The sequence below is a fragment of the Anser cygnoides genome, chromosome 3 (genome assembly GCF_040182565.1).
Source record: "Anser cygnoides isolate HZ-2024a breed goose chromosome 3, Taihu_goose_T2T_genome, whole genome shotgun sequence".
In the NCBI taxonomy this organism is placed as follows: Eukaryota; Metazoa; Chordata; class Aves; order Anseriformes; family Anatidae; genus Anser; species Anser cygnoides.
Window position 1 is genome coordinate 7,907,930 of NC_089875.1, and position 26,031 is coordinate 7,933,960.

Genomic DNA, 26,031 nt, shown 5'->3' on the forward strand with positions numbered 1-26,031 from the left:
TGAACCTCAGCGCAGACCATCAGTCTTACTGCAAGGGGCCCTGTGGTATATATCTGCTTACCCTGGCTGGGCAGCAGTTTTGTTTTTACAGCTATGGTTTAAAAAAAGAAAAAGAAGTCTCTTTTCAGCAAGCTGCATAAATCAATCTCTCTCGCCTCTCCCTTTTCTTTTTGGATATGGATTAGGTTGAGTCAAATCCGCCAGTACCCCTACCTCTATTTCCAGGGACTAATCAAGTCTACTTCTGTGCACCAGAGCTGACCTGTTCGTACCCTTGGCAGACCTGCAAATGCTGTATTTAGAGCATCAGTGCTGGATGCCACTGGACATCGGAGGTCAGAGTCATGCATTTGTCCCCACACCCTGTGGGAGGGCTCTCCGCAGAACACTTGGAAATGGCAACGCTTTGAAAATAAATCTGTATGTTAAACAAAGACAGCCAGAGACAGAAACAAAAGGGTAGAAATAAATTGTTGATTGCTAGCTTGCTAAAAGGCTCACCATGAAGTGCTTCAGCAGTCAGTATTAGGACTGGTGTTGTTTAATATATTCATTAGTGTTCTGGAAAAGAGAGGGGAAGGTGACAAAATTTGCACAGGGTGCAAAAATATTTAGGTTAGTCATGATTACAAAAGATTAGAAAAACTAGACAGATGTGCAGCATGAAGACAGATGAAATTCACTGTTCATAAATGCAAGGTAATGCATATTTGAATGAATAATTTTCAATACTCATGCACAAGGCTAGGTTGTAAATTAACTAACCACTCGGGAAAAAGAGAGGGAGGAGAAAACATGTGCCACTTTGGACAGCTCAATGAGAAAGCAAAACAATTGGAAGCAGTGGTCAGAAAAAGTAAATATGTTGTTGGGCTGTATAAAGAGCAGGATGGAAATGAACACTAAAATACTACGTCACCAAGTAACTGGCTGTTGTATCCTATCTGAAATGCTGTACCAACCTACATTCGACTCATCTCAAAAAAACATAAAGCTGAAATAGAAAGGGGCAACAAAAATGATTAGTGGCAGAAGGAAAGACTGTGAAGATTGGGGCTGCTTAGTTTATTGAAGAGAAATAAAAGACAGGACATGAGAGAGTTAATGAAACTTATAGAGAAGATCAATTGCTTGTTCCTGGTTTCCTCTCCTCCTAATGCAACAACACTGAAAAACAACATGTTTAAAAACCAATAAAGAAAATACTATTTTACACAGTTCATAATTAACCTATGGAACTGATTGCCACAAGATACCCTTCAGGCTAAGGACTTAATATGATATAAAATAGTTTAATTTAGATGCTTATGTGAATAATGAGAACATCCTAGCTAGGATTAAGATAAATATCTTAGAAGGGCTGAAAACCTTAATACTTTGTGACAGAAATGAACCACAGGCTGATGAAGGTTAGAGAGAAACATCCTCTTTGGGCAGTAAGGAACATCTTTGTCTTCCTTCGAGCAATTTGGTACTGAGTATTCCCAGAGGCAGGATTTGGGGCTGGACTGACTGCCCAGGCTCACCAGGCATGTCGTGAGCGGCATTCACCGACGCCAGGATTTCAGACTTTGGTTTTGGGAACAGTGCTGTCTGCTGTGGTGGCAGGGGAGAACAGGGGGAAGGTGAATTTGTGATAAGAGACTGAAAACTGAATGACTTCAAGCAAATTAACACCAACTGTTGGCTCTGCTTCAGAGAGGGGAAGACGGTGTGTTTGACTATGACACCAAACTTGTCCAGGTTTTCTGATTTGCTTATCATGCTCACTTTGTTTAGCAGATGATAACATCACGTTAACACAAACGTACAAATAAATCTCTATCTGGCAGAATCCTGTCAGTTTCCAAAACGCATACATCCCAACCTCTGTGAGCAAGAGGGGGAAAAAATGTTTAATAACGATGAAAGAGAAAAGCTACTGCTGCCTAAATCTCTCTGAATGGGAACCCGATCTCTTGAGTACATTTGCGAAACCTGATCTGGAACTTCATAGGAGCCTTCTGTAAAAATCAGTCGGTTTAAAATATGGCCCACCCTAGTACACAGGCATTTTTTCCCCTTTAAAGCTACCTGGTTATGGAAATGTCTGTAGTACAGAACTAAATCTGATTCAACGATTAATATGTAAACAGAATTTGACCGACTCTTCTTTTGTGCTTATCGCCAAGATACAGTCTGGCACAACAGTTTTGTTTGATAGACAGCCCTGGCCTATGCTTGTCAAGTAGCCAATATAAAATAACATTATTACTGTAAAATCCTGAATTAGGCTGTAAAATATTTCAATTGTGTGACACCCATGATGAGAAGATTTTAGAGTTCTCACATGTTTACATAATTAGCACTGCATATTTGTTAAATTAAGGTATCGCTATCACCTTTATTACCGTATCCCTCCTCCTCCACTGCAGTGTCTGCTTCTTGCGTAGCCTCACGTGTTAACTTTTCAAAGGCAACAGAAAAAGGAGCCTGCGTCTCTGTGAGGATTCTCCTACTTCTGTGCAATTCTAATAAAAGGTATCAGAAAATCCACCCTTTCTCATAGCCCATCAAAAAAAATATCTGCTGAAGTGCAGCTCAAGTAAGAAAAAGAAAGCACAAGAGGGAAATGGCCTCAAAGACCTGACTTCAGGTGTATTTAATCCTTCCACTACTGGTTTAAAAGTATTAAGTAGCCATAGGCTATCCCTGGGTAGAAAGATGGTTCAGTGACATCCCTTTTGTAAATATGTAGCTGCTCAGCCTCCTCCTAAACTCCACATTGAAGTCTGCTGCTTTTCAGATTAATTGTTTGAATACTGCTGACTGTCTGTCACCACAGTCATATGTCACTGGTAGCAGCTCAGAAAACCTAACCCCTTCTCTAATGTCATTGCACACAATTCATTTTTAAATGCAGCGTAATAGTTTAGGAATACCAGTAAAACAGTGGGGGGAAAGGCATTTTCAATTTGAAGGGTGTGTAACGCAGTTTATAACACGGTATTAGATGAGGCAAGCATGTTTCCTTGAAGGGGCACATACAGCACAGGTAAGACTTGCAGAAATGTTGCTATAACAATTACCCAGATTGTTAATAAGACTATGGTGTTATTAAACCAAGTGGTGGGCTGTTGCCAATAATGCTATTTAACCCCATCATGGTCCTCCAAGAGCCAGGTACTACCTATAAGAGAAGCACCCAAAGCCCCCCTGGAGGAAGCCCAGCCACGAAAGTCGGCTCAGCTGGCGCCGTGGGGCGACCTCGGAGGTCCAGCCCTGTGCACGCAGCCATCGCCCGCCGGCCTGCAGCAGCTGTGGGGAAGGTCACGGAGGTTGCGCTGCCGCGCTCTGGCTGAGACCCGCTTCCACAAAGGCGTGCTTGGCTCCAAATTTACACTTTCAAAATACTTAACACCTGCACGTAGTATGAAAACCGGACATTTTGTTGGCCCCCAACCATGCTCATCATCTCCTCTACAGCTTCATTCCTGTCAAGGAGGTAGCAAAATAAATGGTAGAATTAGGCCCTGCAAGATAGGCACAACACCCTCACAAAAAAGCCTGTTCTGTTACAAAACCAACATGCAGTACCCGCTGTAACCCAACACAAGGAACTCAAATTTGGACTAATCTTTCCTCAAACTTCAGCTTTCTGCCTTTCTGATTTAATTCCAAGTGCAATAATAAACACACTCCTCTGTTTACAGCTCCATAAATAGTGCCTTGTGTTTTCTGAAACAATGCAGCTCTGGGCTGTCTCTGTGATCGTTTATTTTATACCATCCTTAAGTTGCCATTTATTTACATTTCTTGAAACAGCTACCCCATGAAACAAATGGCCTGTTTTGTTAAGTCATGGTCAAGGATGTTTCCTTCAACTTATCACATCCAGAAATGCCATAGACAGAAATGCTTTCAGGCTATTTACTAAGAAAACTAACATAAGCTCCTTATCAGAAAATATTACATTTCCCCGAAAGGTGAACTGTTCTGTCAGTTTTTCAGGCCATGCGAAATTCCTTCTTTGCTCTGACAGGTCACTGAACAGAAGCTGATGGCACACAGTGGTCGCCCAGAATGTAGGCAGAAGCCTTCAGCCACACATGCCTGCGAGTAGTGGCATGGACACAACGAGCCTTTTCCCTCTGTCACCTCTATCCCGGGGTTATATCCGAGGTTAAGGGCTTTTGTCATTTGCTTGGGGCTGGTTTGGGGCTTTTTTTTTCTTTTGGTTTTCCCCCTAGTCTCTTTCACTTTTCTTCTCTGGACGCATCCACAAGCGCTGTCAATGTAGCGCTGAGCTGTGTGCGCACTGGCCCCTTTGACTCCCCCCCGAAGCAGCAGCCAGGAGAGCTGCCCGTTCCTGAGCTTAGCACACCACCTCTTCAAACCAACCATAAGGAAGGCAGAAGACAAACCACGTCTCATTATTGCTGTGTTTTACACTGCTTTCTGGTTTTTCATCCTACTAAAACCCAAATTTTATCAACTACAGACTGAAAACTGAAAGTTTAACAGAAGACACAGACATTTAGATATTGTACTTGTTTTTCTCAAGCAAAGCAGCCAATTTCTAGGTAGAGCTCCACAAGTTTTAAAGGTTGCTCATGTTCCTGAGAGGTGAGCAACAGCCTGCCGGGATCAGCACTGTACATGCTTTGTGTTACACATATTTGCATTAAGCTTATGAACATCCAGGAAAAGCTCTCCATAACGAAGGTGAAAGCTACAGTTGGCAAAACACTTTGATTTTTGCGTCGTTTTAGACATTGCAGCAGCAGAAGCTGCCCTGCTAAATCCTGACACAGTGGCACACCCGGCCGTGTGACAACACAGACACATAGGTATGATTGATGTAAGCAGGCTTCCCTTGCGTGCTTGCAGAGATCTGCTAGACGCAAGGTTTAAGATCCAGACGGACTGTGGGAATTAATAGACAAGGAGAAATCCAACAACTGATGCACTCCACTTTTTTTTTTTTTCAGAGAAACTACTGTTTTTAATCTTTTTTTTTTTTTTTTATGTGTCTGCTCAAGTTCAAAACTCATCTCTTCTATTTTCAGGAGAGTATTTTCACTGTGTGATGATGAGGGGCAGTAGAAGATAAAGTTTGAAATAAAAGCTTTACTAGCTGACACCCTTTGGTTCATTTGTGACTCTTACTACCCTGCCCTCTCTGCCAATCATCACCCATACACAGTCTGGATTTACTACTGCAGAGAAGCAGCCAGACTAGACATCGTTATACTCCATTCTCTCTGCAATAACACCAGCTGATCTTATGTATTTATTACAATTTATGAAGACATAAATGGCCTTATGCTCAGGCCTGCTACCCCTCCCTCACCCCCAAAGAAGTGCCCATTAAAATACCCATCATTTTCCTGCCAGCCTCCTTCGCAGCAGCCTGAGAAAAGGCAGCCCTGCAGTGGGAACCGGCCATGGCTCTGCTGGTGGATACCGAGAAGACAACTCCCCAAATCACAGACAGCTCACATTTAAATGGCCTCTCGTTTTTATAGCTGGGGCTCGGGAGTATCAGTGTGGTCTTGACTAGGTCACAGACAACAGAAGAAAGGCAATTTTGCAGTTTTGTTAAAACTTTCCTTTTTTTATTGCCCATTCCCATTTCAGGAGAGCAACAAATACCCTCTGTTCCTAGAATAAATGTCCACTGCGAGATGGGAATTAAAGAGGCTAGTGTTTATAGCAGCACTGCCATTTGATGCCAAAAATAAGTCTGATGTTTCTATTCAGGAATAGGAAATAACACTCTGAACAGGCAAGTCACTCCCCAATGGACTTTCTTTGAATTTTCTCCAAAGGCTATTTCCTTTTCCTAAATGTGGGAAATACTTCCTGTCTGTGAATAAGCACAACCCATATGCTGAGAAGAAATTAATAAAACAAACAAAAAGAAAACAAACAAAAGGGCCTTTGTTCTGAAAAGAAATGGCACCAGCTATGCTCAGGAAGCATAAAGAAATGTAACGGATGAGAGAATAGACAAATCCTAAATAGATTTCATGTAAGATGATTAAAAGTGCTTCCTTTGCTGTATATTTGGCAACACGTGAAATCGTGAGTCAGAGACGTATCCCTTTCCTTTAGTACTGTTGCTTGTAGTTCATGAATAAGTAAATGATTAAGAACATTTCAGATCTGGCATTATCAGATATATTACCTGTCTCTTGTTGTTTCAGTCACGCCTACAGTTCTGACCAGTGCCGAGGTTTCTATGTCTTCAGCCTTTGCTCAGCTCCACTGAGTAGCAGGAGACATTTCAGATTCCCCCAGACTCAAGGCTGTAGCTGATCCAGATGGATTTATAGAGCCCACCTTTAATCGAGACACTCCTCACTCGACTCGGAGCTGGATCCATCTACACTCACTCACTACTCCAGGGCTCGGTCGTGGTTGTTGTCTGCATGTACAGTACAGCACTAGTGATCAGGAATTCAGAGAGAAATCTATTAAACCTGGCAATTTCCAAAACAGCTCAAAAAAGTTACCACACGTGGATGTATATCATGGAAGAAAAAAATACCTTTTTACAACAACTATAAAACCCTGATTATAATAAATGTCTGCTTAATTAATACATCAGGACACAGAGCCATTTATTCTCCTCTCACTTGCTATCATTCTCCCTGTTCAGATTTAATAATGCAAAAAGGTTGCTCAGATGCCAAACGGTAAAAATAATAAAAATACATTCATCACTGATACGAAAAGCAGAAATGCCTGGCAGTACTGCTGGCACAGAGAATACAGCCTGATTTCTTAACTGAAATCCAAATAGCATTTCACCCAAAAATCTTCAAACATATTATGAAATATATGATATGATAAATAAAGCAGCCTGAAATATGCATGGAGAACAGTGAAACAGGTGCCCAGAATAACCGTTATTACAATATGCACACTAAAAGGGGGGGAGAAAGGGGCAGAGAGAGAAAGGGAGAGAGAGGAAAAAAAGCTTTCAAGACAGTTAAATTCATGAGGGCTACAGAGCCTCAAATTGAAATTATCTCACTCCACACTGATAAATAAAGTAGCTCTGGTACCTAAATCATGACACTAACTATACGTTTCGATTTTTTTAAGTAGTGATTAGGTGGATACTCAGGGGAACCTACTAGCCTTCACAGAGATAACAGACTCAACTTAATATCAACTTAAAAAGAGACTTGAATTCTAACCAATCTCATGTAATGAATTGAAATTCTATAGCTTTCAGAGGGAAAAAAAAAAAAAAGATAAAAAAGCGATGTGGCTCCATTCTCTAACTTGCTGTCAGGAAATATAATTTGTGCTCTCGGTGATTCACCTAGCTCATATGCAGCATGCAAATTTATTTCCCTAATAATCAGACCTGGAGATTGCCCAAGAGGATTAATAGCATCATTCCTTATGACCGCCAGGATATTATGCACCTCTGACATGGAAAAATTGTGTTAGTTCTACAGAGAAAACGCAAGGATATTTGTCCTGCTAGACAATATAATAGGCTGGTGCATCATCAGATTACAATGTCATTTCAAAAACCTTGAATACAAATAATGTACAGTGGGGGAAATGTTGGTACAACCTCCCTTAATTCAGTAGCCTTGAATTCACATGTATTTTTTGCCTGTTTTTTTTTTCTTTTTTTTTTTTTTTCCATTATAGCCTGTAGAACACTGCAAGAAAAAGGCAGAGGTATTTTATATTAAAACCAAACCATATCTTTTTGTTTGTTCCTATGTTATTCTTTGAGAATACTGTATATGGACAGTGCAAGAAAAAATAACATAAAATCCACTGCTTCCAATTTTTCAAAGAGCTGAATGCACCCATAGCTACCGTATACTGTATTCTATATGTGAATACAGAGCAATTTATTTGCACAATTGCTTAATTTTGCTTCGCAAGTCAAAGCAATGTGTTCTGCCGGCTCTGGTATTCACATAGGAAGAATTCTAATTTTTAAAATCTTTTTTAAATGAGTTGGTCAGGAATTTTCTAAAAAAAGAAATGTTTCCTGCTGTACTTTAGACCAAAGAACACTGCCTTAGAGACAAGACAAAATTTCATTATTATGCGCATGGGAGCAATAAGATTAGCTCCTATTGCTGCCCCTAAGGTGGAGCAGCAGGAGGAACCAATGGGACGATGCTAATGTGTATGTTAATAGTATTCTCCTAGAAGAAGTTGGGATAATTAAACATGTACCATCTCTTTAAGACAGAACTGCACACATTTTCTTCGGATGGGTGTTTACAAGATTTCCAATTTCAGGTCACAGCCATTTCTGAGATTGCTTAAGAAAGAGATGGGAATAACTTATCTTATTCATGTATTCAAAGAACCTTGTAAAATGTGCAAAACATAACAGTTTTAAGGGGCAAAACATGTATCTTGCCTTGACAGACCTGCTTTATTATGTGTAGTGTTGTACACTGACCTAATATATTGAACATTTTTAGCTAATATACCTTGTAGGAACCAGCCTTTAATGTGATGGATTTTATAGTATCTCATTAGGGTGTGTTTATATAACCTGATACTAAACACATTTTCAGATTCATGTTCCTTATTAAAATTGTGAGCTGTATTGATTTTTAGTTGAACAGCAACGGAGTCATTTTAATATTAAGAAAGGCTGTTCTGAAGTTATTTTCACAGATCACAACTACGGCGACACAAACAGTGCACATCTCCCTCATCTTTCTTTACAGCCTCAATTACAAGAATCAGGATGTGTTACCCCACCTGCTTTTCCATTGGTTGAGCAATTCTCTTCCACCATTTAGAATACCAAAATGCATTTTTATTCATTGGTTTGGGGGGTAGGTTGTTTTTAAATATACACTCATGACAAGCCACCAAATAGTATTTATATTTTTTCTTATAAAGAACTGTGTGTTTTTAAAAACAAAACACTTTAATGCATCTGCTTTTCAAGTTTCCATAACAAACTGAGTAGCTATAGCAATGTTTACTCTAATACAGCAAACACAAAAACTTAGCATTCCAAGCAGTGTAAAAAAAAATAATAACTTTCACATCCTAATGTCTCCATTTTGTAAACCAGTCTTCAAAGGTAAATCTAATGTCAGCAATAAATAGAGTGGCTCCAATATTTCTCTGAGGAGTCATGGGGAAATAATGATCTTTGAGGCACTGTAAATAGTTTAAATTATTGGAAGGTCCTTGTAAGAAATGAAATATGAGAATTAAAAAAAATAAACTCTATTTCTTTATTGTGAAGTTACGGCATTTGGAGATAGCCCAAATTTTAAATGCAAATATTTAGAGAGAGAAATTATCACCTCTGAGACAAGCAAATCATACACTTCTTCCTCACTCTTATTGATTTAATGAACAGTTTGTTAATATAATGCAGTTTGAAAAACGAAAAACAGACATAGAAGAGTAGGTGTTCCTTACGTTTCTGCATTTCTAAAATCAACCATTAAGTCTTCAGCAGGGAAAAGGCTTGAAATTAAATTGCAGCATCTAGAAACTACTAGATTTAATATAGGCACTTGTGTGCTTTCAATTTAACTACACCTGTTACTTTGCCACAAGACCACAGAAGCAGTTCAGGAGTCTCTAGTAATTGCTATATTTGGCTGAAGAAATTTTAGGTCTGGCCTGGTTCTCAGAAAGCAGATTTCCTTTTATTTTGCCCCTGGCATGCTATTCATTATTAAACATTAAAGTTGTGTCAATTACTTCCTTCCATAGTTGATTATTATCCCGGTTATTCTACCAGCTAATCAACCCTTTTCTAAAACATGTCTAGCACTGACTTTGAATTGATGTACAGAATATAATTATTTGTGCAAATTTCTTTTGTTTCTCGTTAACCACAGAAATTGGTTAATTACTTTAATCCACGCAACCCCTCAAAAAGAAAGTATCTTACTTTACCAATTTATTTTTAATCAATATTAGGCGAGCTTTGAAAGTTGACAATTCAGCCAATGTAAGACACTGCACTGAGAGAAGAAAGTATTTTATACATGTCCTTTAAAGCGGGTTGAAAACACCTTCATCTGAAAGACTTTGTTAGCTTTATCAGATCCAAGGCTCTTCTGTTTGAGGTGTAATTATTTTACCATTATTACATGCAAGGCTTTTAACAGAACAGTCGTTCCTTCTATTTAAGCAGTAAGTTTTATAATTTATTACATCTCCTTGGTCATCAACTCGGTATACAAACAGTTGGTCACCAGTGACCAATTACATTAAGGTTAAGCAACATAACTTTAAATTAGAAATAAGCTAATGTATCTTCATCAAGGGCCTGCTGTGTTTCCAGTGCTGTTTATGAGATGATACTAAATGTGGATATGGAGCACGCTCACTGGGACCAATTCCTATCGGCCTGAAAATGGGAAAGTCTTGAGCCTGCTCAGGTCCAGAGCTAATTAATGGGATAACATCTGCTTTACGCGTTCTGCTGTAGTAATTTCTCTCAACTTCACTGTGAAGATGCATGGGAAACTATCAGAGAAATAAGTATCTATGTTGAATCATATTAATCTGCGGTGGGTCTGAAAATGGGAATTTCAATTCTCCTATTATCCCAGGGATGGGTGGTGGGGCAAGGAACAGGATGCAGAGCTTTTTTCTGTAGATTACACAATATGCAGCATAGGATATATATTAAGTTCTGTCTGCATGCATATGCTTACAAACATACTTGCTATTCAACCACATGTGGGTTTGGTTTTTGTGTGTGATTATTTTGTTTTGTTTTGTTTTTAAAGAAAATGCAACAAGCAGATGAAGATGACCATGCTCCTCCTGCAACAACCAATTTTATCCAGGAAGATGGGGAAGTGGTTTTATCACATTACTTAAAAACAGCATGAATTGCTAAAGAAAAAAATACAGTTCTGTAAAACAGGCTTCAAAAGTGATAAGCACACTTACTTCATTTTATCAGCCTGTGTACAACACACACTGGTATGAAGGGCTATGCACCTATTCTGATTTGAGGTTTAAATAAATACAACACGAAAGGAACACTGACCAGCCAAAAAAAAAAAAAAGTGAGAATATTTTTCTGAAAAACCCACAGAATTCTGAATGCAGGCATCTCCTCACCTGAATCTTATCACTTTGTCTGAAAATTAATGGGCAATTTTAATTATAGCGAGATGCATTTTGCTCCTGAGTTTTTCCTGGTGAAGTCCTGCAGGGCACAGAATCAGACTGCTGAGGAGAGATGTTCTGTTTTTACACATGTATGCTTCTCTGTGTGCCTGTGTCTCTCCCTGTATATATGTAAAACAATATTTTTAATGTCTATATTATAAACATATTTATGTACATAAAGCATATATAAATAAAAACAAATATGCAGGTCTCTGTGTGTATACATTGAGAGAGACATAAAAAAATAATTTAAAAAACAGAAACAGGTATGTACCATTAAATGTCTGAGTTTAGACTCGCAAAAACAGAAGAAATCATACTGTTTTCTTTATATGATGGTGATTATTATTATTATTGACTAAGTTATGATTTACAGGTTTAATTCTTTCAAGCTAATGCATACAAATGAATTGCATATGAACAAAAAAAAAAAGAAAAAAAGAGGGAGGTCCTTACAATAATGAAATTACATTAATAGTCATTCACCTTTACCTAAGAGGTTATGAGTTCATATGTCAACTCTATGGAATATTTTCCATAATTTGTATGCCATTGTGTACATTCTATTTATTTGTTTGCTACAAGGTATTGAAATATTCAGGCTATTGGGAATTAAATGCTTATTTGACTAACAATGCTTATCTGTGAATTAATGGTATAAAACATGGAGTTTTCTAAACGGCTGTCACTCAGTTTTATTTATGCAGATACTACTGAGACGAGATTCAAGGTCTTTCAAAGAACACTAACATCTCAAGCTTAGGGGAGGAAAAATATTATTTACTTAACATTTTTAACAATCCTATGTAATTGTATGAGTTACTGGAATGAAATAGTGCTGGCTCCTGTCAGATGCAAATGACGATTGCACAATGAACCAGGATGGTACGGTGCACATGCAGAAGCCAGAAAGGCTTTGTTCTGAACTTTTGTGAGTGCATGTGTCTACAGGGAGGGAGTCAGGAGAGAGAAGGAATGGGATTTCAAGTCCTAGATAATGCAAAATTTGTATATGAACCATTAAATTTGAGACCTGAAAACAGACTTGATTTTTAATTTGCTTAAGCATACAAAGATGGTCAGCTTCACCACTGTTACAATATTCTGATTTGCAGGTAGGGTTAATAGAAAGCACACAGCTACTGTTCTTTTTCTTTCTCCTGAAAATGTGCCATAAGGCAATACGGTTATAACAGGGGTGAATCCTCAGTTCTGTTAGTCTATCTACCCTGTCAATGTTATTTGAACCCTTATTTTCCTTAAGGGGCTCATTCAGCTGTCCTAATATGTATACAGTGATAATATAGTCATACGCATAATAAAAAAGAGCTTCAAAATTATAGTCTGCTTAGTAATAATGCAGTGCTGTGCTGGAGTGATTGGCAACTGTTGATCCAATTATATCACAGGTTGCTTCTTAAAATTCAGGGATAAGAGATTGATATATAATGTGCTGTAAAGTGTAAAAGAACTGGACAGGAAATAAGGCGGGCTGAATTTTTTAGTGCTTTGATCAAATTAGAACCAGGTTGATGAAAGGAAATGCCTTGGGTTCTCTGCTTGAAGTTTTGTGTTATACAAAAGGCTCTTGAAACGATCAATTTTGCACATGTCACTCAGTAAGTTTAGACTGAACGAGCCTCTGTCTGTGCCAGGAAGAGCCCCTGCAACGGATCGCTCACAGTGCCACTCGGCACAGGATGGGAGCGTTGGCAGATGCTCAGAAATGAGCGTGATGAGCCAAAGGAGGGACAATCACAAATTATGGGAATACCCCAGATTTGCAGCTTTGTTTTTCAGGTTTCTGCACAGCCCTTACTTGACTCAAGAAACACAGATCGTGAAAGCCAGAAAAGGGTCACCTGGTGAATACCCCGGAAATAAATGCAGGATTATCTTTGCTGCTGGTCTTTTAAGCATTTATCTAACTAACTCACTAACTAGCTTTCATCCATTGTAACCCTCTGCCTATCCCCTGCTTTTAAAACAGCTACTATTATTTATGAAGTGCTGTAGATGTGCAGTGAGAAGCACAGGGACTTTTTGCTCTTATTTTTCCTTGAGGACAACTTAAAAGGAGAGAAAAAAGCACGCATGAAAAGGCACCTTGCAGGTAAGGCTGTGGTTCTTCTGTTGCTTGGTCTGTCTCTGAAGAATGACTCCATAGTGGCTAGGCCTGTATGAGACACAACCTCGCTGGTACTTTTCTGGGATCAATCTCACTCTGTACTACACGCTACTCAATGCAGCGGTTTAAATCCCACCGTTTTAGTCTTAATGCATTAACATTTCAGCACTCCTCAAATGCATCCTGGAAATCTGTCTCCTCCTCGTAACTCTTGTCCCCAGATCAGAAATTGTGAAATTTGAAGCGAGTCACCTAACTGGGTCCGGTACACATCAATGCGTCTGACACGGAGATTTAAGAAAAATACACTGAGGGGTGTTTGGGGTGGGTTGAGAAACAATTAAATTCCCAAGCTCAGGTACCACAGAATTTCTCATAAGCCTGCTGCAGCAGGGAACAGGCAGGAACTACTGAAGGAGCCACCAGCGTTAAAATAACCTGCTGAATTTCCATCATCCTCAGGGACTACCTGCATGGAAACTCTTCTGTTTTGGCCTATCTTCCTCCGCGAGGAACTCCTCCAGAAAAAGAGGGTTTCCAGAAATAATATTACAGGATGGGGAGCACTGATAGATCAGTGCGGTAACCTTCACCTAGGCCTTCCAATTCAGTTTTGTGTGAATTACATCAAATTGTGCTGGGTATTTGTGTTGGATGCAGAGGAGTTGAATAGCTGCCCATTTCTACACCAAAGCAGCTCTTTCGAAGTTGATTGGTGTTCCCCAGTAACAGAAACACTGCACAGTATTGAAAATGACAGGACATCACAGTGCAATTTCACTAAAAAAGATGCATGGGGTATTATTTGAATAATATTTCTCTGAGTTCCAAGACTGGAGTTGGAGAAACATCGTTACGATTTGTGCATGCGATTCACCTCCACTCCGGTGGCAGACATTCACAAGTGCACGTGCTAATAAGGGATAATTTGACAATATGGTAGAGGTCTGTCTTTCCAGTTCTATTATCTGTGAAAGATACAGTTCCTTGTGCCAACTTGGTTGCGCAGCAGTAGCATTTTGCTCCGCAGCCAAAAAAACAAGGATCTGCCAACAGAGCTGAACGCTAACACGCTGGGCCAGGAGATCAGGATAGGAGAAGAGGATGGTGCTGCCCTGGGCAGAACGCTTCACCTCCAGCACTGCCCGCAGGCCAGCTGACAACAACTCCCCCCACCTGCTTGGAAGCAGACATCAGCAAAAGCGCCAAACAACGCCGGCTTTCAGGGTGGTGAAACAAGGAAAACCTTCCCAGCACAGAGGCACGGTCCGGCCAGGCGGTGCTCCCCAGAGACACGCAGCTGATGCCTGCAGGAGCCTGGGTTTCTGTCTCACCGTGCTCCCTGAAGACACGCTCTATCATGACAACTCGGGGTGTTATGAAAACATAAGGAGCAGGATAGAATGGATATACGTAAAATAATAGTTTATTTAAAGTATTTCCCATAACATTTGCTTTCTTCTTCTTATCTGCTTTTCTTTTTTTTTTTTTTTCTTAGATCACACTTAATATGATTCCATGACATCAATGTGTGGCTGAAATTGAAAGCTGTATTCTCCTAAATGTGTTCCTAACGTCCCTTTTTTTACAGAGCTGCCAGGGGCTATTCTGCATTCCCACAACTGCTACAAACGTAACATATTGTTTTGCAATAAAAATTAGCTATAAAAGTGTGAAAAATGCCAGAGATCCAAATGTGAGAAACAAGAGAAGGGGGTACGGCTTTCGCACCCTTTTAGTGGACATTTTATTTTTCAAATGGAGTAGACATATTTATAGCTACTGTATTTCAATTATCTCTAATTTCACACATTTTATGCAAATTCTAGACATTTTAATTGCAAATGAGAAGGAAACTTATTTTTAAAAGTGGAGCAACACAACATTTCAGATCTCAATTTTAATTCCAAATTTATCTACATCACTGTTAAAAACTTTTAAAACCTCATTTACACTGTGACTTAAAATTAGGCGCTATTTAAAACCAAAACAAAAACAAAAACAAAAGACTTCCATACCAATTAGTTACACCTCCAAAACCTTTTCCACACATTCTTAAATATTTTGTCTTTAAATCAAAATTTTTAGGTAGAAAAATTTAGGAAGCTGAAATGATACTATTCATCAGCGACATGTTGTTTTAATGAGAGTCAATAATATAACAGTATTGTCCATAACTGATGAAAATTAATGACTACCCATCTTATTTTCTTTTTCTGCCTCCATGACTTCAATAACCCAGGACATGGGGTATTAGTTAAATCCTTGCTTAGCTGCCATTCAATGGGAAATTCTTTCCAAAGGATAAACCACACCTCTGCCCTTGGCTGCACAAAAATTCCCACCATGCACAAAGAGCATTAGTGACAAAGGTCACACCTTCCAAGTAGCGTTCCCCAGTAGGTTACTCTTACTGGATGTTAATAAGCGTATGGCCTTCAATGCTGAACCAAACGTGATAAATTCAGATCCTGTTGAACTGGTGCTGGTTTCGAGCAGGGCCGATTTCCTAGTGGATCTGGAGCTCCAAGTCCAAGTAAGGGGCCGGGCGCCCAGCCATGATGCTGGATTTGAGCAGCCCGTGCAGGGCGCTTGGCACCTATGCAGAGCCCTGCTCCTGCAGCCTGCCCGGTTCAGCACCTGCCCGCAGATGCGACCTGCTCTGGGGTAAACACCACCATCAATTTTGCCATGCAAAATCCATACTCTGAAAATGCTATTCCCCAACCACGGAATATAGACTGACAACGAGTGCTCTTCTCTTCAGACAGAACATGAGCATTGACGCCACTCTTTGCTCACAAGCCACTACCCAGCTCTTATAAGATCTTTACGGCACACGCGTTCATGTTGAGGTATGCGCACGCAACCACAGGTTTAAAATCACACTGGTGCCTACGGAGCTCTCTAAGCTGAGAATCCAGTATTTGACTTCTCGCTATCCAATGAAAAGGCCTTTCAAAGTTCCAACTATTTACTGAAAAGCATAAAGTAATTTTATTATAAACAGAAATTTACTGTCTGAAATGTGTTGTTGTGGTTTTTTTCCCCTGCTTTCTTTCTATTTGGTAATTTATTTAAATGCATTCAAAAATGCATTCAAAAAATGAGACATAGCACTTTGGTTAAGACATCTGTATTTCAAACCAATGTCTCCAGGACTGTGAGCAGCTCTGTTAATACTCTTTTTATTTGATTAGGGTAATCTGCTGCTGTGCTGTCTTAATCTTTATCCACTACCTTTTAACCAATCAATATTTTAGGGTTATAGATTTGGAAGGTAGATGATAATTTTGTAGATAAACTCTCTAGGCACTGCTGACATGGTATGGTTGCATATTTAATATCTTTTCAGAGGATTCACAACTCCAGCAACATAAGAATCTGCCCAGAAAAAAAAAAACATTAAACCTTAAATTTTCAAAGCTGTGTGCAGGGATTTGGCCACCTGACTCCTATTAATGTCAACGAAAATTTAGGGTTAAGAAAAGCAATGTCTTTTCCCTCAGATCATTTCTTTTTTGAAAGGAACCAGAGAACAAGAGAAAGGAAATGAAAAGCAACTTTGTACCGCAGGCTGAGACCGGCAAGGCCTGCTGTTGGGGCAGGAAGTACACAGAAGCAGAACATTTGTTCACTAAAATTAGTGAGCATCTCCACATGTATCAAAACAGGTAGGTACAAAGACAAGTTCAGAAGCAAAAAACCCAGGTTTTGTCTTTTTAAAATGTCATTAAAATATATATTTTTTAATTTTGTTCAGCTAAAGTTATCTGTTGCTTACAATATTAATTTTCATGCAGATGAAATTAGTTGTCACTCCTCTGTTTATGGCCTAATTACCTTTTGTAAGGAAAAAACAAAACAAAACAAAACAAAAAAACATGAGGGCGGGAGAAATGAAAGGAATAACAATAAAGCATAGCTATCTACCCTTCAGCAAGGGGGGGGTACTTTGTGATATGTTACCCGTGGATTTCACCAGCGCTGTGCTTGTGTTTCACATCCATGACACCCGGTTTGCTGGGGCTGTTTTGCCAAGCTGGGCTGTGCTGGCCTCTGCCTGCCCTCAGGTCAGTGCCCAGGGATGGGCAGGATGGGCATAACTGTCCTCGGCTACTTCTGCAGAGCTAGGAGCCTTAAGATGATTCAATTCCCTTTTCATACGGGGGACAGTCACAGAAATCTGGGGCAATGGCTTGAAATAAACAGCCACCATAGAGTAAATCACTGTACTTTCACCTTGGAATTTTTTCCACTCTGATTCTGGTTTTGGAAATAGTAAAATCGCTTTTATATCATCTGGAAGTGGGTGCTAGGCATGTCACCAAAAGGCTGCAAGACTTGTAAACAAACCGACAGAGCCCGATGTTCCAGTACTACAAATGTTGGAAACTAGAACATTTTTGTCTCATTTCAGTCACCTCTATGCAAATCAATAGAACCTTCAGCTAAGGAGCAAATACCACAAACGCTGAGTATATTTCTTAGAGCTTTGCCCATTGCATTGATGTGATAGGCAGTATCTCCTCAGAGATGAGCAACACTTGCAGAACACCGAGATGCGAATACGCTGGTTCACCTCAAACTCTAAAGCTACTCTGACCAGGAAAAAGGAAAAAAGTGACTATAAACCAGTCCCAATAAGACAAACATGAGAACTGAACTCCTTCCAGCTGACATCCTGTCTAGGAAATGGGTCCCCTGAGGCTCTTTGAGAGGAAGAGAGTATGTCCCTTCCATACAGGAAGACGCTAGATACAGTCTTTCTCTATTCATACAACATTCGTGTTAAGTTGCAGCCACGATGCCGTACCTACCTGGCAAAGCTTGGCAGCAGCGCATGCACAAGATGAGTGAATCTGGCCACAGATAGAAGTTGTCTTTTTGAAGCATTCTTTGGAGCATTGCCATGAGATCTGCCCAGCTACAGTTTTGAATATATTTGACGATCAAGAAATTTCTATCTGTGTTCATTTCACAAGAGGTAAACGTCTCCTTTGTGGTAGGAAAAACCCTGCTCCCTGGAAGTGACTGTAATCTCATCTGACGTGGTATTTGTAAACGTACTGTGGTGTCCCAACCTATTTACTGTGTTTACATAAAACTCCCCGAAATCTCCACATTCCTTGAAAAGTTAATCCAGTACAAATATTGACTGGCTGTCAATTGAGCATTATTGACTTGCTGCAGGACTGTGCTTTATTGCCTTAACTGATGAAACTTGTTCTCCTTGCTAAATTTTTTGGCCTGTTTTGGGCCAAATACCATTTCCTAGGCTGCACCTCTTCCACTCACTGCGGTGGGGTTGTCTCTTCTGGTTAGCTAGAGTGGTAGGACAGCTGAAGTACTTTGCCATGTGCACCAGGAGCTTGGAGAAGGAAGCCAACAACCCAACCCAGTCTGTGTTGTACATAAAGGACCTGCGCCAACACCATTCCCTTCTCCTGTAAATATTTGGCCACAGCAGCTCCAATACAGCGATTGCCCTCTTAGCAACCACATACAGTTGTACGGAGCTGAGTTTCCAGGCAGGCTGGAAGGGTCTACGAACACTTCAGCAGGGTCCATGAACGGTAACCAAGAAAAGCAAACGGACTACCAGGAGGCTTAGATTCCCAGTGTGGGAGTCTACACCTTCACCGGGAGCTGGCTGTTGTCATTTGGTTTGGTTAGGAATTCTGGAATTAGAAAAGCTGAAAACTTTGGATACCTTTGTGTCATTTAATCAGGAGTAGTACAAATCAGGTCGACCAGAAACCAAAGTTCATGATACACACCAATCATATTCTGAACACCTGAGAAAACATTATTTATCATTTCATTTTTTTAAATCTATAGTTTCTAGACACAGATAATCAGAAACCACAAATAACAACTTTCACATCATTCCCTGATATTGCAACAAATCCTACCAAACGTTTTAAGGTTTGACCCCCAGGTCAAGTGAAACTGACAGTAAATCTTAGGATGGATTCGATATCGTTAAGCTGCAAAACCCCAAAACCATTACAAAAGATTTATCAGAACTTATAAGAAATGAACCCAAAATATTTCAGTCAGGGCACGGAAGGACAAAAGGGTGGAATGGTACACAGGTAAAGAACCACAGAACTTGGATGTCCATGGCAAGTCATTACGTTGGTACTCCTTTCTGACCTCAAAACAACATTTAAGAAGGAATTTGGTGAAAATTGCAGTTAAGGCAGGCTTATATATATGTGCGTGTATCTCACAAAGGAATGGAATAGAGTGGACACTTACACTTTGCAGAAGCACTATCTGCGTCTCCACATGGGGATGCTTGTCATACAGTGTACAACTGCAGGGCAGTATTTGGTTCTGAGACAGGACGGTGCCACCATCTGTTCCTTCTGTTCTTATCAACAGTCTAGTGAGAGAAGGGCACAGAGAGGAAAAATGAATGGGGATATGTTTTCTATGTCTTATTACTACTTTTTCAATTCATATTCTTTATAAATTTTTATGTCAAGCTTGGGTGATGGGACAGTCCAATTCTTTTAATTGAATATACTCCAATTACCTTTTTGGGAACTGAACAAAGCCACGACAGTTTTGCTTTCAGATTGCCAACGACACAGCAAATTTATTCTTGCCTAATATGTTTTATTTATTTCAGCATTTACAACACTTTTTTTTTTTTTTAAACAGGACTTCCTTTACTTTTAAATAAAAGGCTTTTAAACATTTGACAAGTAGAAGAATCTACCCTGGAACACCAGCTATGTCAAGAACATCTGCCCCTTGTTAAGATACTCTAGCTAACTTAAATAAGGTTAAATGTTGATATTTTCATTAGCTCAGTTGTTATTAAGTGTTTTTTTCTTTCTTTTTAAAGTCATCACAATTTTTTTAAGGGTCTGATTTGTGATAAGATCTTTTTTTCTTTTAACAAAACATGTGTTATCACTCAAATCCTGTCAAAGGAATTCAAGGTGTCTTAAGCAGTTTAGCTAACAGCCTCCAAGAGCGTCACAGTAGTACTGCCATATGTCCCAGACTGAAGCAACTGTCTCCTCTGCTCTTCCTTCAGCAGACCCCACGCTGCTCGCTCTTATCCCCACTGACCATTGTAAAGAGCAAGAACAAGTGCTGTGTCAGATGGTAAGAGAGCAAACAGAGCTGCCCTCAAAAAAGCAAACAAATAAAAAAAATGCTAAAGAAGACAGATGATTCAACAGTGGCTACCCTCTGCCGGATGTTACTAGGAGTTACTTTTTTCCTGTAAAATGTTATTTGGATATTAAACATGGGGTGGGAAAATCAGTATCATAACAAGCCTCTTCCTCTTCCAACAGGTTTAGCCACAGAAAATGAAATTCTCTATTTAACCGACAGGCCTGATATTATCCCCATTTCTGTAAGTGTGCTACTGCCTGAAAAGTCATGGCGCATCTGCAATTTAAATAGCTGGTGTGACACCTGCAATCACACCTCCGGCAACGCTGTTAAACTCTCCCGTCCTGCCCCAGCCACGGGGGCTTCACCTGGCTTGTACTTCTGCAATAGAAGTGCTCTGCGGCAATTCCTCTCTCAGACATGCTCCTGATGTGTGAGCTCAGTCAGAAGATGAAACGCTCCATGAAAAATATATATATGTATTTTACATACTGTAACTGGCATTAAAACCATTTTCCGGTGGAATATGTGTAGCTACTTTCTGCAGGATTCGAAAAGAGGTTTGAGAGTACTCTGTAGCTGTTGGTCCATTTTCACCTCCCGCTCCTCGTTCACGCAGCTTAGCTCAGGCACAAAAGGAGCCGCTTGTGCTCTGACACCTGGCACCTGCGCGATCACCCCACATCCTCCAGCGGGGCTGCACGGGGCCCTTGAGAACGGAGCTGCCTGGCAGGGGTGTGCACGGGGCTGCGGGAGTGGAAACGTGCAGCACAACCAGCCTGGCTAGCACTGGGTTTGAAAGGTGAGACATAACCATTTCCCATACAGATGGCATATCAGTTTACATCTCACACTGAGAGTTTGTGCTTGGTTGTACCAGAAAAGGGAGAAACAAATTACAACAGAGTCAGAAAGCCCCCGCAAAGCGAGGCTATGGGGGACCCCAGCTGTACTTGAACCAACCACAATCACACCATCAGCATGAGGTGTAAAAAGTGCCAAAACAAGATGAAAACACTGATGCTCCATATGTTAAAAAGCTTGGGTTTTGCTGTAGCCCAAAATCCTTCCCTCCCCACATACCTGTACATAATAATAATAATAATAAAAAATAAGCCCTCAAGATCAAATAGTCAGTGGTATCTTAAAAGAAAAAAAGAAGACAGGCTTAAGAAACCAAATCCTTGTAATAAATAATATATTATGAGTTAAGGAGATGAACTGACAAAGTGGTGCACCTCTAATCTCTTCCCTGCAACAGCGAGAAGAGCTGAATCACTCACACATTTTTCTTTAAGCATGTTCAGGAATTGTTCCTACTCTCCACTTTCTCTAAGAATATCATGCTTTACTAATTTACCAGATTGACTAAGCTACACATCAGCAGCATTGTCAGTTTTAACCTGTAATTTTACCTTGTAAAAATATAATTTCTGAACATTTTCTCACCAGAATATAATTGACTATTTCAGGGCAGGTTTAAATTAGGGCTGAGAGAATCAAGCCATTTAACTGATGCAAAGTGAGCTCTCTCTTTGGGGTTCAGAGGCAAGACCTTTCCTCACAAACCTCCCATGTTCACTGCTCGGCAGCTGTGGCTCTGACATCAATCTAATGTAAATTTTGCATGTGCCCATACCTGGGGACTCACTGCAGCCTTGCAGAGCATCAGGGGCCATCTCACTCAGGACTCCCAGTTACTCGTTTATTTCAAACCTGAAATGACACCTGTTCACCTGAACTATGATTTCAAATAATAATCTCTACAAGAAAAACACTCGGAACAGCATGGCAAAGGTGCCATGCCCATAAGGAAAGCTACCTGGCCCATATTTCTGAGCAGTAAAATAGATGCCACTTCTTTATCCCTTAAGCCCTCCACTGAACATCACGCAGCAGGTACCTCCCAGAGCATTGTACAGCTATTGCAGGGCAAATTCCATGAGCAAGGTCCTCCCACCCTACACCCCTTCTGTGCTTCTTTACCAAGAACATGTCAATTCGGTTCCTCCTCTCCCAGCTTTGCCATCTGGGGAAAAAAAAAAAAGGGCCCCTACAACATCCAGCCCCCGTGCTGGAGGCACCAGCTTTTGTGAAAAAGTACACACCTTCCAAACAAGAACTGTTGAAAGAGAGAACGCTTTTGGTGTAATACACCACGCGGGAATTTTATAATGAAAAGTCAGGCAGCGACATAGAACAAAAGACTTCATGACATGGTGCTTATTTTTAGAATGAGTGACAGTTTGGCATTCTGGTGTGAGAGGTGTAAACGGAATAAAACCCCTATTTTGCTTTTAACAGCTCAGAAGCTGGACAGATTTTTTTAAATGTAATTATTTTTAGTATGGCATTAGCAGGTTTTCATGCCTGCATAAGCCTGGTATATATGTGATTGCACTAAAGACCCCTGTAACTTGACAGGTCAAAAAGTAAATGGTGAGAATGTAACTTGTTTGTATTTGAACTAAGTTAGAAACTCTTTCAGTGACAAATCATACCTAGCCACCTTCTCTAATTTGTTTCCTTAGTCCAATAAAGCATTTCAACTTAAAAGGAATAAAGAAAAAAAAAAGAGAGAAAAAAGAAAATGAAGAAAAGAGCAAAAAGGAAAAAAAAAGAAGACAGGTGCAAACTTATAATAGGGCAACAACAGAGCATTTTGTTAGCAGAAAGATAAATTTCAAATTCTAAAATGATTTTTCTTACATTAGTTATTTCAGTATTGTGGAGATTTTTGAATGATGCAATGATCATCAGAAACAACTTTGCCCACAGCTACGACTAAATGGAGCTGTTACTGGTCATCAGCTCACGAGACCACACTGACACAGCTAACGCTCACAATCCAAGCCAAAGACACACAAGTAGAATTGAGGAAGTGTAAAAACAGTATTACAAGCACTGGAGATGATCCCAAAGAGTACTTAGAAATAAGAACACTTGCAAAATGCTTGTAGGACAGTGGTTTTGTACTGAAAATTAACTCAACCACCAAATCAACCCCAGAGATGCAACTTCAGGGAAGACTCGTGCCAGGCCATCGACAAACGCTGGCAGAGGCAGCAGAAAACCAAAGTACATCTCCCTTATCTTTGACTGGAGATCCCAGCAACCTCTACTCTAGTCTATGTACATAATCAGCCTTTGCCTAAGGAGAAAAGAAATAACAGGGCCTAAAATGGCAATCTTGTGTGCTGCCTGCTGCAGCCAGGGCACACTTTTTCCAGAATTCATGCCTTTTTTTTTTCTTCCTATTCCACATTCTCTGCTTCTCTCACACTTTCTCACTGCTGCTCCACCTTCTTTCCCTGTGAAATCCTTATACCTTCTTCCACCCCACTCTCAGATGCTTTATTTTCTCACCATAATGGAAGTGGGCACCAAAACTTCAGCCTGCAGTGGGCTCCCTCCAAACCTGTGGCAAGGGAGGGCACCCAAAAGCAGATCTGTCGCTGCAGACCTGCCCAGTGACAGCTAGTGCTGCTGGCAAGGGCAGGGACTGCAGTTAGAATGACCAAAAAAAAAAAAAAAGGCAGCGGAGGAAAGGGGGAAGCCTGTTTTTTCAGCCCAGCTATTTGAGAGATAATTGCTGTAATTTTGTCTCTCCTGAATCTTTTTGCGAGGCAAGTGTTCTGAGGGGGGTAGATGTCTACTTCTTAAAAGTGAAATAATTCACACTGTTCTGGAAGTAGTTTTGTTAGTTTGAAATTTACACTTGGCCATTTCTAAATTCTAGGACAAGACCTAAAAACTGAAAAAAAAATACTGAAGAAAGAGAAACAGACAGATAGACAAGAAAGAAGATCAAACCATATACTGCTGGGAAGGAAGAAAAAAAAAAGACAAAGATTTTCACTTTGTCTGGCACAGTGTTTTCATGTTTTTTAAATCGTTCTGTATTTTCACAGCTTCAGCTGATATTTCTGAAATATGGAATTTGCATTTCCTAGGTGGGGAACGCTGCCAAAACTGTTAATCCCAGGCAGATGTAAAGTTGCGCCATTATATTGTGATGTGGCTCCTTAAAAACAACTTAAAAGGATAAAAAACAACAGCAACAAAAAAACAACCGCCACCACAAATATTCACCAACCCATATGGTCAATAATTGCTGTTTAATAGTCCTCCTATTACAAACCTAAAAAGCAGCAGCCAGAATTACCAGTAGAGTATTAATAAACAGGAATGAGTTAATAGTGCATAAAGACCTTCTAGTGGAACAGTGGGGGAGTTGAATATTCTTTTCTTAAGTCAGCTGTAAGTAATTACTACATGGTGTGCTTCTGACTATTACCATAACAGAGCAATTGGACGTGAAGAATGGATAATAGTATGGACATGGAGGTATTTTTAGAATATCAGCAGTGAGGCAGGTAAATGCCCTACTCAGGCACAAACCCTTATATAAGTTTAAATAAGTTTTCCTAATGACACCTAGCCTGAGCAGCAGTTTGAAAAGATCAATCTAATAAATTATTTAAAGTAACTTTCTAAGGACATGTCTGTGATATGTAAATAAGGGAACCGCCAAAAAAATCCCATGCAGCCATTAAGCAAGCAGCCAGCATTACGGTAACTACATAATCACAGGTTTCTCTCCGTTTCTTTTAGAGCAGTGCCTTCATCTGTTTGAATGCGGACTGTGCTTCACTCGCCTCCATTGGCTGCTCAGGTGAAAACTGAAATATTCAAACAGGAACTGTAGCTGTGATTGCAGGAGTTGTGGTTTGTCTACAGTTGAGTTAGTCGTCCTCAGTGATTTAATGATGCATATCATTTATTTTAAAACATTGTTATAAGAGCATTCACTGAGATGCAGCTTCGTGTTCAAAGGACTGTCCATTATGCTCTGCAGCAGGGCTTTTCATGTACAACTACAGGCAGAGATATTGTCTATCGACACAACATATGCTCTCAGATAAAAACAGCTTGAGACTTTTGATTCAGAGAGTAGTAATTTTGTAAATGCACAGAAATATAATTTAAGGAATATTTTGAATTTTTCAGGCTATAGGTCTTTCTCCTGCTATGTTGCTACGCAGGGCAGATGTTGATTTTTCAATTTGCAGGTTTGTTAAGCATCATGGAATGTTTTGGTTCTCAATCAAGAATATTCTTCCCAAGTGGTTCCAAAGTCCTATGGCTGAAAATATATGCATGTCCTTTTTGTTTCTTAGCAGCATGTGTTCTGCATTCAATAGAAGCATAAAACAGATAAATGCGATGCCATTTATTGGACCAATATATGCGTTTGAAGCTATAGGATCTCCGAATGCAATGTATTTACAGGTTCTTTATGCTCTACAAAAGCCATTTGTATAAGATAAGGGGCAATTGCATTTACAGTGTGTCATATGACAGAAGAGGTAAGATGATTTTGGCACCCCTAAAGAAAAGAGAGGTTGTGGTGCTGAGCTCCCCACAAAATTGGCTAACTTCAACAGTTGTGTATGACAGACCTGCTGTAACATCCTTGATATTTGTCCTGTATTTCCATGTAACAACCAGACACTGCTACGGAAACCACGTTGTGCCAGATCCATCTCTGCATAAAGTTGCTGACTTCAGGGCATTTTATCAAGATGGGCTTGGCCCTCTGCAGTCTTCTGCCCCATTAAATCTGA

The 26,031-nt window shown here is 40.0% G+C and overlaps 1 long non-coding RNA gene across 1 annotated transcript in view; it reads right to left on the reverse strand.

Annotated features, from left to right (window-relative positions):
- The window catches only part of LOC106036626 (uncharacterized), a 505,620-nt gene that overhangs the window by 93,845 nt on the left and 385,744 nt on the right, over positions 1-26,031 (reverse strand). Inside the window, exon 7 of the long non-coding RNA XR_010830024.1 lies at positions 19,529-19,655. This is a non-coding gene — a long non-coding RNA (uncharacterized lncRNA). The remainder of the gene's footprint in view (positions 1-19,528; positions 19,656-26,031) is intronic.